General features: G+C 45.2%; 1 long non-coding RNA gene across 1 annotated transcript; it reads right to left on the bottom strand.

Moving 5' to 3' along the window:
• Positions 1–1,710: 1,710 nt before the first annotated feature.
• Positions 1,711–8,508, bottom strand: LOC136358999 (uncharacterized). The gene is made up of 2 exons (XR_010743210.1): positions 7,696–8,508; positions 1,711–4,562 (listed from the first exon to the last, which is right to left on the bottom strand). It is a non-coding gene; the product is annotated as an uncharacterized lncRNA (long non-coding RNA).
• Between the last annotated feature and the right edge of the window lie 5,825 nt (positions 8,509–14,333).

Below are 14,333 nucleotides of genomic sequence, written 5' to 3' on the forward strand. Positions count from 1 at the left end.
TCTGTCAATGCATACTGACATGGGCCTTGGCCCTTCAATCCTTCAGCCAAGCCAGTGTAGTTTTGGTGGTCAAATAACCCCCAGGGGGTAATTCACTGCTGCTAAAAAATCACGAAGTTCACTTGAATCTGGGGACAGAGGGGGGTTGTCCCCGGGGTGGCAGCTGTGCTCTGCAGCTGCACACCGGCTCGCCTGACCTGGGAGAGAACCAGTCCGACTGCAGACCTGTTGGAGAAGGGCTACGCCCCACACCATGGGCTTGGCTGGGTTTCAGACTGTCTTTGAAAAATGCCTGGAGTACTTGTAACCACCCGTTTGGGATTTGGGATAATAAAACCAACAGCCCAACTCAGCAGAAAGTTATACTGAGGGCTCTGACTGAGGCACTGGAGAGCGTGCTTGGAAATGAGAGACATGTCGACAAAAAAAACTCCTCTCCCACCCTGATGGGAAGTCAGAGATGTATACGGTCTTTTGGAGTCATCTTTCAGGAAGAAATTACATTTTCAAGAAAGAGGAGCCTTTCCTCACAGGAAGGGAAGGGGTTCTCGTTACTCCATGGGGGCAAACTGCGATGTCCGTGCAGAGCCCACAGGAACACTATGCTGAAGTACTGCAGCAATAAAGAGCAGCTCGGGGGTATCCCTTGTTAAACATAGCAAGAGCTGTTCAGGTTTTGTTCTAACTAGAGATAGCCTGAAACATGACAAGATCCAGAGAGATAATAAATAGCCTTTGACTCGGAGAAATTGTGCATCGAACTTCCCAGAGTGAGAGTGCACTTGTACTGCAGCAACTACAGCTTCCCTTCACAGAGCTGTTTTGCTTTGTTTTATCAGAAGGCTTCTCCAACAAGGCTCTGCCAGGGAAGGAGCTGTACCCTCTGCCTTGGCATTGCCTCACTGATTTGGAACAAACTATTGTGGTTGTTTGGCCCCAGTGAGGTGCCAGGTCAAAGGGACTCAGCTTTAACCTGAATTTAGGGCAGGGGCGGCAGCAGCAATGAAGACGAGCTGATCAAATCCTTTTGTGCTGAACCTACTTGGGTCTGTTGTGCAATGCCTTAGCTGTGACCTTCAGTTCACCCAGCCTTGGAATAGATCATTCTTATCTTTCACAGTGCTTTCAAAATAAGTCCAAACATTTTAAAACTTCTCCAAGTTGTCCCAGAAGGCAAAAGACTTTTCAAGTTGCTGCTGAGGCTGGTGAGACAACAGAGAGCTATTTTAGGAGCTCCCCACCACATACGCTGAGTTGTGAGTTCAGCCAGACCAGGGAAAACAGTATTTTACAGCTCTTGTTTGGTTACTGCTTCCAAGGAACTTTGGGGTGCTTTCAAGAAGGCTGAGATAAGTAAATCTGGGAGGCTACCTCTTTTACTGGTTGGAGTCATCATGACTGGAATCTCCCCCTTCAAAAGGAAGTCTTCCTGGATGAAGTGGAGCCCAAGCTAGATGGAGTAGATACTGTTCTTGCTGGTGCACAGATTCATCCCACTGCCAGCAGCTTCTGCAGTGTCTCATGGCATCTCTGTTTGCCCAACCCAGCCCACAGAGGTTTTTTTCCCACTGGCTCTGCCTGTGGAATGTTTAAAAATGAAAATATATTTATCACATAAGTATAAAGCATAGAAAATGCCATCAGAGCAACAAAATAAAGAAGTAAGTTGGGGTTTTTTTGGTTTGTTTTTTTTTTTTTTTCCAACTGTGGTTTAGGTCTTTGAGAAACTTCAGAATTGTCTGACAAAATTTAGAATCTCCAGCTTGGAATTTTTATTTTTGCACCTGGATTTTCTTTGCATACTCCTGACATGAGCAGTTTTGCATATGTCAAAACATTTACTTACTAGAACAAAGCATCTCCTGCTTTTATTTTTTGATGGTTTGATGACAGACCAAGGACCTGATTTCATCTAGAAAATGAGATAAAATGTCCCAATTCAGTAGGAACAACTGACCTAAATGAGGGTAACTGTTGTAACATTCTTTTAATATTACATTATGCCATGCAGGTTTAAAGATGCCTGTATCCTGTGAGTGACATGTGGAGAAATGGGGGGAAACTGTAAAGATACATGACATCTCATAAAACTATTTCCAGCTTCCAAGACAAATATCATGCTGATTAGGAGTCTTTTCCCTCAGTTTCCATTCTTTTTGGGGCAATACCTTAAAATTTTGTTTCTGCTGAAATTTAAGGCAAAGAGCAACTCCCAGATGTTGCCTTTCTCTAGGGATTAGCCTTTCAGCAGCGCTCACTGCAATGGGCATTGAGGCTGCTGCTGGCACCTGTGGACCCTGGTGCCACAGGAATGTCAGACCTTGGCTCTTCTTCATGCTCTGGGGGCCACTGTAAACGCTGAAAGATCCCATGGCTGGTGCAGCGAGGTCCAGTGCAGGAGGATGGGAAGGACATCAGTGGGAGCAAACAGCAGATGCCAGCACCTTGCTCTGGTGTCTGGTAACCTCTCTGAAGATTTACCTGCTGTATGGGACAATGGTGTTCTAACCACCTTGGAAAAGGATGGCATTGGTTAGAAACTGCTAGTAAAGAAATACAAGTGTACCCTACCTCTGATCTCCAAAGCAAAAGATGAAGGAAAAATGTGCACTGGCAGAGTCACCTCAGAGGTGCTCCTTGGAGAGCAGCAGAGGAAACTGGTCCTGACACTTTCCTCTCCAGGAGGGAGAGGTCCAGCCTTTCCACGCTTCTGCTGTGAATGACTAGCCTGGTGTTTGTCTTACATTTCTTGTTTCAGTAGAAAATTCATATTTCATCAGCGCTTTTTCTTAAATCTCTTATTAGGCTCCTCTTAAGTCTAACCAGGCTAGTACACCATTAACTAATTAATGGATGAATGTCCTGGAGAAAAGTCACTGCTTAGAAAGCAATAAAGCAATTCATAAAAGACATACCATAAAAAAACCCCAACAACCTCCTTTTACTCATTAAATGAAACCCATTGTCATTCACACTTCTCTGGAGAGTCATATTTGCAGTATCAAATTGTGTTATCAACCTCAGTGTGCATCTGTTAGTCAAAATTTATGGTGAGGCTGTCTCATTTATACAGAAGTTTTTGCCATGCACTGTCACTCAGCCTAGCAGACTCCCATAGAAAAGCCACGATTCAAGTTAAAATTCTACTCTGCCTGAGTGGTTATAAAATTATAGTGGCTTTCAGAGCAGGATCTAAGTCTCTTGCTGAGGGGGGCAGCTACCTTTGGGTGTCTTCTGTGAAGCTGCTTCCTCTGGAGAAGGTAGCAGAGGGCATGGATGTACAGGGGATGTGCAGTGGGGTGTGTTTGCTCTGCAGTCTGGGCACGGTGGTTGTCACCAGAGGGTCAGCGCTAACCAAGTTACACAGACAGGAGCAGTCACGTGGGAAGTTTCCCTGGAGCAACACAAATGCAAAGCCTCTCTTCCCTTCTCCTCACCCAGAGCAAGCACTTCAGGGCGAGCCATTTCATTCAGTTTTGCACCAGAGGACGTCAAGGTGAGAAGTCTGCAGAAAGTGCCCTGAATTGCTGGGTCCTGGGGGACGTGGCTGAGGCTCTGCAGCTGCATTTCCAGCCTCTTAAATCTCCCACCTGAACGTCTTTGCTTTTCCACAATGTCTTCACCTTCCCTTGCCAAAGCTTTGTTCCCTTATTAAGAATGGGCCTCCAGGATGACAACCTGATGTTGCTGTTTGCAGGGGACTCTCAAGGTTTGGTTTTCCCACACAAAGGGAGGTGTAAGGAGCAAGGGGTGGCCAGCTCCCACCTTATGGGTGTCATGGACCATGCATCCAATGGGGCTTCTCCTTGTGTGCGGAGAAAATGTCAAGAGATGTGAGCGCACAGGAGTGAAAAACAAAGCGACAAGTAGAAAGGGTTTCATAAAATGCTACTCTTTAAATGATACAGTCCCGTGGGGGCATCTGAACCTCTTTTTCATTCCCTTCAGTCATTTTTCATATCTAAAATCACCAGTGATTTCCATTGCTGTCAGCAATGTCAGCAATGATCTTCCTATCTTTTAATCCTCATGAATCTTTCTTTGGAAATAAATACTTTTCTCTTCCTCTTTTTTTTTTTTTTTTTTTTTTTTCCTTTCTTCACTCTATGACTGTTTTACACTCTCTGTTTTTCTAAGGCCAGTTATTGAAATGTTTTTTGGATCAATTATGTAAATTGTGGACATGATTTTTTTTATGAGGCTTTTATTTAAGCAAGAAGCCCAGGTAACAAATTACCTGGTAAGAGCTCATTGCCAGCACAAGTCACACCGTTCCAGCTACACTAGAAAGAGACACTCCTTGTTTTGCTGCTTGAAGCTACACCTGAGTCTGAAGACAGTTTGCTGCTCTAGCTGCATCAGTCACCTTTTCCTAACATAGGCTAAACCCTGAACATTGCTTCACTTGGAATAGCAAGTTTGCAGCCAATGTGGTCTGGTGGCTGTATTCACAGGTCTGGTAAGGTGAGGAGATGTAGAGCTGAGAGTAGAAATGGTTTGTGAACCTCCTACAGGGTATGGCATCTCAAAGGGACGTGAGCCCACACCTTCAGAGCAAACTCCTACAGACAAAAAAAAAAAAAAAAAAAAAAAAGGAAAGAAATCAGTGCCTTGTTCTTTTAGAAATTGTCTCTCTTTGTTCATGCTCTGCCAAGTTTTTTCTATGAAAAATGAATAGTATGAGGTGGCTTTGTACAGTTTAGGTGCAGCCCAGAACAACCAACTACAGAGTTGACAGTGGTGTCTGCTCTCTGGCAGTGCTGGCACATGCAACTTGCAATACTTCCCTGGGCCATAATCTGCAAAATAAAATTGATAATCTTTGATTCTCTTTATTTCAGTGAGTCAAGAATCTGCAAACTTTTCCAGCTGAAGGTTATCAGAATTTGAACATTTTATGCTGATCCCCTCATCCATAAGCTAACAAAAGGCTTATCTGTTTCTTTTCCACTATAACTGGCAGTCCTCTGTAGGCACAGGTTCTGCATTTCAAGACTAACTTGAAGGTCAAATTTACCATACGGGCAGAGCTCATGGTTGGATGAGCTCATGGTTGAAGAAAGACCATCTGAAGGTGACTTGTCTAACACCTGTACACACACACACATTCAGAGTTCACACACATTTCTTTTCAGTCTAGCCTTGTCTCAGGCATGGCCCGTGTGCTGAGAGTTTCAGGATAGAGCTGTACCAGAAATCTTAGATGTGGGTTGAATCTGGCACCTGAAACATAAGATAATAATAAGAGTCTGACAAAAGAAATGTTTGAAGAAAGAGATGGAGCAGAATTGCATTGTTCTGACCCCTCTTATCTGAAACCTGAATTATGACAAACTGCTGAAGTATTTTGTGTTTAAGCAGTTTACTCCCAAATTTTGGGTAGGCCATTGTGGGATGCAGACTCTCATTCTGGGAAACAATGACCAGCCCTTAAATCCTGGGGATTTCTCCACTGTGTCCCACAAACTTTTTGGCCTACTGTCAATTTTCAGCCCCTCTACCTTTTACCTGGCAGAAAAACCACAGGTGCTTGACCAGAGAAGCTGAATTGAGATAGCAGCTGCTTTTTCACCTAGACACTTCAATAACTATCGGCTTGCTTGTGTGCATTTCTAAAAGTAGGACATTCCTGCTATCTCCCCTCCCAACTGTCCCTTCTATGCTCCTTCTGTGAGCCTAATCTCGTGCCACACTTGTCCCTCTGGTCCTCCTGCCACCTGCCCCACCCAGCCTTGGCTGGGTGCCCATGGCTGCGGGGCCCTGGAAACCCAAAAGCTGGCAGCAGCCTTTGAGTGCTGGTGTGTCAGCCAGCCCAGAGCTGGAGGACACGTGCCCAGCACCCAGCAAGGCCCCCGTGCAGAGTGAGGACTGCCGCCACGTGCCAACATGAGGAGCTGGGAGGGAAAATCAGCCAGGTGAGATTCAGCAGGCAAAGGTGCTGTGCTGAGGAAAGAGACCAGCTGCCAAATGCCAAGTGAGGCACAAGCAACAACCCTGGCAAAAAGGTGTTGTTTGGCAGTAATGAGGTAGAAACTGTCTGAGCTCCTGCTGTAGAGTTGTGGCACTGGGGGCCCCATGGATGTTAAGCCAGGCTGAAGAGGAGCAAGAATGAGCAGAGGCAGTGAGAGTGGGGACCACTGGAGGGATAATAAGGCTGATGTTATTAGAACAAGTTGAGAGGAGAGACAAAATACCTTTGCATGACTTCATGTACAAAATTACTTAAAACCCCCCACCCTTCATACCCAGTAAGGACATAGCTATGTTTCAGCTGCAGGAAATGTAGGTTATGTTCTCTCAGCTATGAGGATAATTAACACATTTCCTTAGAGGTGTGGACTTTTCTTCATTAAGGGTGATTTTGAGAGCAAAATGTTTGCCTGGATTTTTCATATTTTCCATGGCCCTGCCTCAGAGCAGGAGGATTAGCTTCGGAGGTCACTTCTAACCTCTAGTTCCTATGACTTGCCCTAAGGACTTAAGGCAGCATTAAAACAGGACTACCAAAAAAAAAAAAAAAAAAAAAAAATCGAGGCTTCTGTCCTTTCCTACCTGAGGCACAGGTCTCTATGTACAGTAGCAGTCTGTTATCTTTTCTGCTGGTTTGACTGTAACAGCTATTGAGTAATGTTGTCCCACTGTGCTGATGCATGAGCCAGGGTGTGCCCCCAACCCCAGGGAGGAATTGATGTAGTACAACCACAGGATCCCAGAATATGCTGAGTTGGAAGGGACCCCTCAGGATCACCGAATCTGACTCCTTCTGGGCTAGAAGTATAAACACAGGTGAGAATACAGACATTCCTGCAGTGGCTCAGGTTTGTTTCAGAGGTGGCCTGCTTTCCCTGCTGAGGGCATGTGTTGGCCCTCCTGGCAGGGACAATAGGCCAGACCAGGAAAAGGTGCAAGCAGCAAAGCCCCCACTGGCTGTGAGCAGCAGGACTGGAGTGGGCAGGGACATGGCAGGGAGAGGCAGCTTTGGGTGAGCACTTGCTTATCAGAAAACCAAGGCCCTGCTGAAAGATGCAGCCTGAAGCCTTTTGGGGTGTTCCCATCCCTGTTGCCAGGCCACCAAGGCAGGTGTCTGGGAGGATGTCATTCTGAGGCAGGAGGATCCAGACAATCCATAATGGCAACTGTGGGCAAAGCTTTGGTGCCTGAGCAAGAAAATTATGCCAGAGGACAAGAAGATGTTCGTGGCAGCACCAGCCTCCTCTCCTGCTAGCAAACAAGAGTGATAGCTGCCTCCTTGCCCTGCAACAGGGACAGCAGTAACCTCACCAAACAAGATCCCAGCACAGTCAGCCAGTAAACTGTACCAGACTTGGGCTCCCAGACAGAAAAAACAACCCCCTGCCTGCTCGATGTTTACATTAGAAGTTTATTTTACAGTTCATTTCACAATCCGTTTCTCTTCTCCCTTTGCTGTGAGGTGATTTATGGTGCTGCAGATCCTATTTCCTGCCCTGCCCAGGGCACAGACCTGGAGAAGAACCTGCCAGGGATCTGTCCTTGTCCTTGTTGCTCTTTCATCTACAGCTGCCCTTACCTATGAGTAAACCTAGAGTGGTTCCTTCCAAATAATGATAAATTAGTCTCTTGCTCCCTTGTGCTGGTGTTGGTATTTTGAGGGGTGAGCGGCTCAGGATCTCTGAAGAGAACAAGCAAACAAACAAGCAAACAAAGCAAACAAACCTTGAACTTCTCTCTGGCTGACTCCTCTGCTGGTCCCACTGGTGGGGTGTTGAGGACTCCTGGCATGCTGTGGGACTGCAGACCCTGTGCCTCTGGGTGAGGAGGAGCCATTCCTGGCTGTGAAGCTGTTGGCATGATCCATGATCCTGGCTGCAGGAGATGGTTGGTTCTTGCCCATCCTTTGCCATAAGGAACTTTCAGGGGCTGTTGGGATTAACTGGGATTAGTTGCTCAATGGTACGTTTAAATGCTGATTTTTACGTTTCCCTGTTTTAGTGACATTCAGGGACATGGTTTAGCTTCACTGGTTTAATCAAGGCCTTTCCTCCAGAGCTGAACATGCAAAAATGATGTGCTGCATTTTACTGAGATAATAAGAGATCTGATCAGAAGATCTGGTCAGAAATCCCTGAGTAATACTTGACCTTCCTTGCTGTCTGTGTGCTTTGAAGGCAAAGGATTTAGTGCTTCCTTGTGCAGAGCCAGGTGTTCCCGATGAATAACTGGACCCAACCTAAAAGCAGGAGGAAGTGTATTTAAAAAAACAGAGGTGTGGTAATGACACTATCAAGCTTTTTGCGTGTTGTGTAATCCAGGTGCGTGTGGCTCCTGAAGAGCCTGCTCCCCAGTCATGCCTAAATCACTCCATGCAAACAATGACAAAACCCTAATAAACTGACTGGCAAGAGGAGTTTGTTCCTTTTCCCAAGAAAAAGGTGTTCACCTCACATAAATATGAAGTTTTGTGAACTGAATGCCCGTGTGGCAGACAGAGTGCCTTGTAAACATCGAAGCCAAAAGTTCTGAAAGAAGTTTCCTCTTATAGTTCTCTCTATCACCACTAATTGCCCTGATGATGACGATGTATGCAGATGGTAAGAAACAGAAAAGTTTCACATAGAGGACACTGAGAACCTATGATTACCTAGATTAACAGCTAAATAAGTGTCTCTCCACAAATCCTAGCAATTTGCACCTTTTGAATTGCATTTGTACCAAGTGGGGGTTAAATGTTAAGAACATTAAGAAATTGTTTTCATATTCAACCTAATGCAAACTACAAGTCTAGAAAAAGGGAATCAATTTGGCAGTACATGTGTTTGAGCTCTAGGTGACTGGTCCAAATTTAGTCCATTCTTACAATGGCAGCAGTTCTTAAAGGCAAGATAAAAATACCAGCTCTTTCCTCCTTTCCTACAAAAAGAACATATACTTTTATTTAACCGAGGAATGATTCTTCAGACTCTGAAGAATGATGTTGGAAATAGAGAAACAAAATTGTCAGGGAAGTAGAAACTTCTCTGCTTTTGTGTGAATGACTAAATACTTGAAGGGAAGATCATTCTACCATTCATTTCACCATTTTATATGTCAATGACATCACCAAACAATAAAGAATAATAAACTAACACTCTGGCTATAGAAATTGACCTTAGATTAACCAGAATTCTATCTGATAAGCCCCAGTAAAGCTTAAACCATTTGCACCAGTACTGTGAAGCTGAGATAGGTGTTGGGGATTCTTTTCCTCTAATTGAAAGTGGACATTTTGGGAAAGGCAGCAAGGCTGGCGCTGCTCGGCAGCCTTTTGTGGAGACATTCTTACAAGCTTGTAAGGAAGTCAAAGGTAGAACTGAAAAGCTGAGGGATGGCAGCACTAGCAAGGGCAGGGATGATTTCTGCAGGGTGATCAGGAGGTGCATTTCGTAAGAGAGAAACCTTCTCCCTGGATAGTTTTTCATAGGTAGCAACCATGCATTGCAGTTTCTGTCTTGCAACACAAATTGTCTGCAGATATTGTGTCTCCCTACCTGACCTGCATGCCCTGAAAGAGGGGCATGAAGCCTCAGGGGAAAAAGACAGCCCTGGGGTGCCCTGTGGATCCCAAATAACCTCTCAAGCCTGGTGTAAACTCTGCCCAAGAGGCATTTGCAGTAAACAGGCTTCCTCCTTGCAAGCCTGCCTTCAGTGGAGCAAAAGTGGAGAGGTTGTCCCCTTCCCCTCCTGCCAACCTCTCTGGCCAGACCAAACTCAAAACCCCAGGGGAGAAGATTCAACTGGTGTGTTGCAACATCCTTCCTCTGTTTTTGCCAGGCCAGTTTCTCAGTCTGCTGGCTAAGGTCCAGTATAATATCTCAAGGACACCCCAGTTCCATGGGGGAAAAGGAGAGATGCAAACAATTTTGAAAATGCTTGTTTACATTATTTTATAAATTCTTGGGAATCCTAAACTAAATACAACCATCCGTGAAATGAAAATAACCCAAGGGAAAATGTTAGTAAAGGGCTTGCCAATATATTCAGTGAGGACTACAACATGGTAAATATACTGCTACTAAAAGGAACAGAGATATGGCTGCCAAAGTCTGTGTTTCTCTGCTTTCTAAGTCATATTTAGTGCCCATTGAGGGTGCCCACTTCCCAGTTCCTGAACAGTTTGACTCCTGAAGCTCTACTTCTTGCAGTAGACTCCGTAGGTTTGGGTCTCCACAGTTCTTTTCTACAAAAATCCTGGCAGTTCATGAGGAATGGTTTTCTAGCACTTTATTCCATTACACCTTTCAAGAATGTAGTGTAGGATTAAGGCAAATCTAGGTTATATTTTTAGAGCAGTTTGCATTTAGCAGTACAATATATGTAATATTTACACAAGTAAACTTTCCCCTAAAAGTCCATGCTGGCCAAAGGGCATAAACACAGGGCTCTCCCAGCCTTGCCACTGGAAGAAACCCCGTGGGACAGGGACAGAGCTCCAGCAGCTGCAGCTTCATGTGAGACTGGCAGCTCAGGGTCTCCCATGGAGCAAGCTGTGAGGGCTGTGGACCACGGCCCTACAGGCCACATGTAAAGGAGCAAACTGCTGGCATTGAAAGAGCTGCTGCTCTTTATTCGGCATCCAGAAATGACCAATGATACTGGGAAGGGACGGGGCAGAGATCTGTGGAGCGCTACTTTTTCATGCTGATTGAAGGGGACTGCATTAATAGGGCTGCTGAATGTTGATAAGGGCTGCTATAGTGAGAGAAGCCAACTGATATGATAAGACATGTATTTTTGTGTCATGTTTCAAGCCATTTAATAGCACTGGTGGGGGTGGGGTGAACAGGAGCAAAAGTTGGGTTCAAAGATGTCCTTTATGTTAGAGAAACCTACTTGAACTTGCTTTCCTGTAGTTTAAATTAAAAAATGGGTTAAATTAGTTCTGATAAAGCACTAACTGCATGAATTATTGTTCACAGGCAGGAAAAGTACAAATTTCTATCACAATTCTGTCCATGCATCCTTTTGGGTTTGGGGTAGGTTTTTTATCACCCCCCACAGTATTTGAGGCCTTTCCCGAATAATAGCATCAATTGTAAGAAACTGCACATGAGGATTCTGCATTACCACTAGCCCAGGGACAAGGATGCCAGATCTGCTTTCACTGTGGATGATTTGAATAATTTTTTATTGAGTTTGTGAAAGGCTATTGAACCAACTTGGACATGTTTTCTGTGTTTCAAAGACCCAAGGTGTTTTTTTGATCCAGTCTCTCCCTTCTCCCTCTGAGCACAGAAAGCCTGCAATTACAGGCAGTTTTCAAGGATGGCAGCTTTTGCTGACAGCCAGGACTTGTTGGGGCACTGAGTGGAGGAGCTGAATTGCACTTGGACCAGAATGAAAGCTATTTCATATGGTGCCACTCAACCCGGCAGGGCTGGGACCTCCCCTCATTCCTGGATGTGCAGGCTTGGAACCTGGATTTGGCTTGGAGCAGGCATGTTCCATGATTCCAGCTGCATCAGTTGCTCCTCTGCTGTGGGGAACAGACATCCCATGAATCCATACACACTTCCATGCCCTCTGCCAGTACCCCTAACTCCTCTGGCCGTGTCTTTCCCATGCCAACCAGGAAAGGGTAATGTTTGCAAAACTCCCAGGAACTGGGTGATTACAGAGATCCTCAGTCCTGCCATGCTTCACCAAAAACAGGCAATGTTTTCAAGAACTGCTGTACAGGGAGTGTCTGACCACTTGCTTGTGTAGAAAACCAAGCTTGAACAAATCCTGAGCAGGCCTGAGTGCCTTTGGCGAAGATGAGATTTCTTCATTTGTCTCCTGTTGCCTGGAGCCCTTTTGAGTGGGCTCTGGGTCTTTCCAAGACCTTTTCCAAGCCGCCCCCCCCCCCCCCATCTCCCCCAAAGCCTTACCTGAAGCACTTGAATGTGCTGGCAGCTGGTGTTTTTTCATCAAGAGGCTGTGGTAGTGTGAGCATATGGCAACACAGGTGAGGAGCACAAAAAGGACATTGCCAGAGGGAAAGGGAAGGGCACCATCCATGAGCTCTGGTCTTCTCAATGAAACCCAGGACCCTCCATTAGAGGATGGTGACCTGCTCCTAAAACTTTGCAGTGGTGAAGCAGCTCCCTTTGTAGGACTCATCACCCTGCTCTGATGTATCTCGACCTACATTCAAGTCTAGGTGTCCTGGTGGGTGCTTCATGGTGTCACATTTGTCTCTGGATGGGATCTCTCTGTCACTGCAGACAGCTCTGCCCTTTCAGCCTGCAGTCGAGATACTTACATGATTTTGTAAGTATGCTTGTGGAGGCAAGGCAATTTTTCCTCCTTGCAGAGGCATTTCTGGGTGTTTCTGGCAGATTTCTGTCTTGGCTCACAGGGTCATTAATGCTGTTAATGGTTGTAAAATTACTGTACCCATTCCTAATATCAGTTGACTTTGGCCTTGAGAGATGCTGCTACCCTTTACACTTTAGCATTTCACAAAGACTTTAAATGCTGGCAGAGAGAGCTGGGCATGAACTAATCTGGGCAGCAAGTTACAGGTTGCTTCACTTAAGCTTTTCCACGTGTTGACTTCAGGATCATAGTTACTGTATGACTCCACTGATATAAATATGAGAGTTTATTTTTCCCCCTGCACTTCTGACTGAGCTTGAAAAATTAGTTCCTCTGAAAGCCAGTGTGTTGTAGCATTTGTTAAAGGGAACCTTTTTTTCCAGGCAAGTGGAGTTTTGGGCTAAGACTGAGCTTTGTGATTCAATCCTTCAACTTGCAGCCACTCCTCACCCTTGGCATGAGGTTGAGGTGACACAAGGTACAGGTCACTTCCTTCAAATAAAAAACAAAATGTTCTTCTAAGAAGGCCTGAAACATCCATGGCCTGAAAGCTCCTTCAGGAATATAATTTATGGTGCATGTTTCATGGTGGGGGTGTCTCAGAATCACAGAATCACTAGGTTGAAAGAGACCTCCAAGATCATCAAGTCCAACCCAGCCCTAATACCTCAACTAAACCATGGCACTGAGGGCCACATCCAGTCTTTTTTAAACCCACCCAGGGATGGTGACTCCACCACCTCCCTGGGCAGACCATTCCAATACTTTATTACCCTTTCTGTAAAAAATTTTTTTCCTAATATCCACCTTATATTTCCCTTGGCACAGCTTAAGACTATGTCCTCTCGTTGACTATGTCAGTGGGTCCCTGGAGAAGGAGACCAACCTCACTTGATTACAACCACCTTTCAAAAGCTTGTAGAGAGTGATAAGGTCACCTCTGAGTCTCCTTTTCTCCAGGCTAAACAATCCCAGCTCTCTTAGTTGTTGTTCCTCACAGGGTTTGTGTTCCAAGCCCTTCACCAGCCTCCTCAGGCCACGTTCAAGTGTCTCAATGTCATTCCTAAACTGAGGGGCCAGAACTGGACACAGCACTCGCACTCGAGGTGTGGCCTCACCAGTGCTGAGTACAGGGGAAGAGTGACCTCCATGCTCCTGCTGGACACACCATTCCTGATACAGGCAGATGTATCTCATATATTTTTATCTGCACAATGTGCATGTTTCTTCCTAGGATCCTTCATCCAGAATTGTATTTTAATGTTACAACTGAAGACGCTTATTTAATTATTGTGGTGCCTGTAAGAAACTCCAGGCTCCTCTGAAGTCCTCTGACAATGCAAAGTGTTTCACAATGTATGAAGAGGTAATTTGCATGGAGAATCAATATGCTAATTATTGTGTCAACGCTTATTGTTCTGGCGTGTTTCTTGGCTCTTTGTCCCAGGGTATACAGCCACGTATGGTCCCAATTCCTGTGCGAGATGTAAGATGTGCTTGGCTCTGTGACAGTCACAGGACTTGTTAAAAGAGATGCAAACCAAAGAAGACTGGCACAGCTTGTACTGTCTTATCCAGTCTAGCTTCATTCTGTCAGGGAACATCAATTAAATCAGATGAAGAAATTAGGGAGCTTTTGTCTAGCTGGTGAGTTAAATAAATATTGATTAAAATAAAATGATTGCTAAGCAGATGAGTCAAAATAACCACCATACCAATTCGTATGTTTATATAAAGCCAAGTTGTGTGGGAATACAAGTGTCAAATATAGGCCCAGAGATGTTCTCCTTCTTCATTTTATTTATTTCGAAGATGGCTGTGCTCTGAGTCAGGGACCAGAAATAGTTGTGCCAGGCACTGCGCTGCCTCAGAACAAAAAGATGAACTTTGCCTCTTGGCTTTGTGGGCAGCCTGACAGCTCTTTGGGACACTGGGGCTGCACACATGAGAAACAGGCGGACAATACAGCTTTTAACATCATGGCTCCCAGCAGGAAATGGTGTAAGCACAGGGCACAC

Source organism: Sylvia atricapilla, chromosome 3 (genome assembly GCF_009819655.1).
Source record: "Sylvia atricapilla isolate bSylAtr1 chromosome 3, bSylAtr1.pri, whole genome shotgun sequence".
In the NCBI taxonomy this organism is placed as follows: domain Eukaryota; kingdom Metazoa; phylum Chordata; class Aves; order Passeriformes; family Sylviidae; genus Sylvia; species Sylvia atricapilla.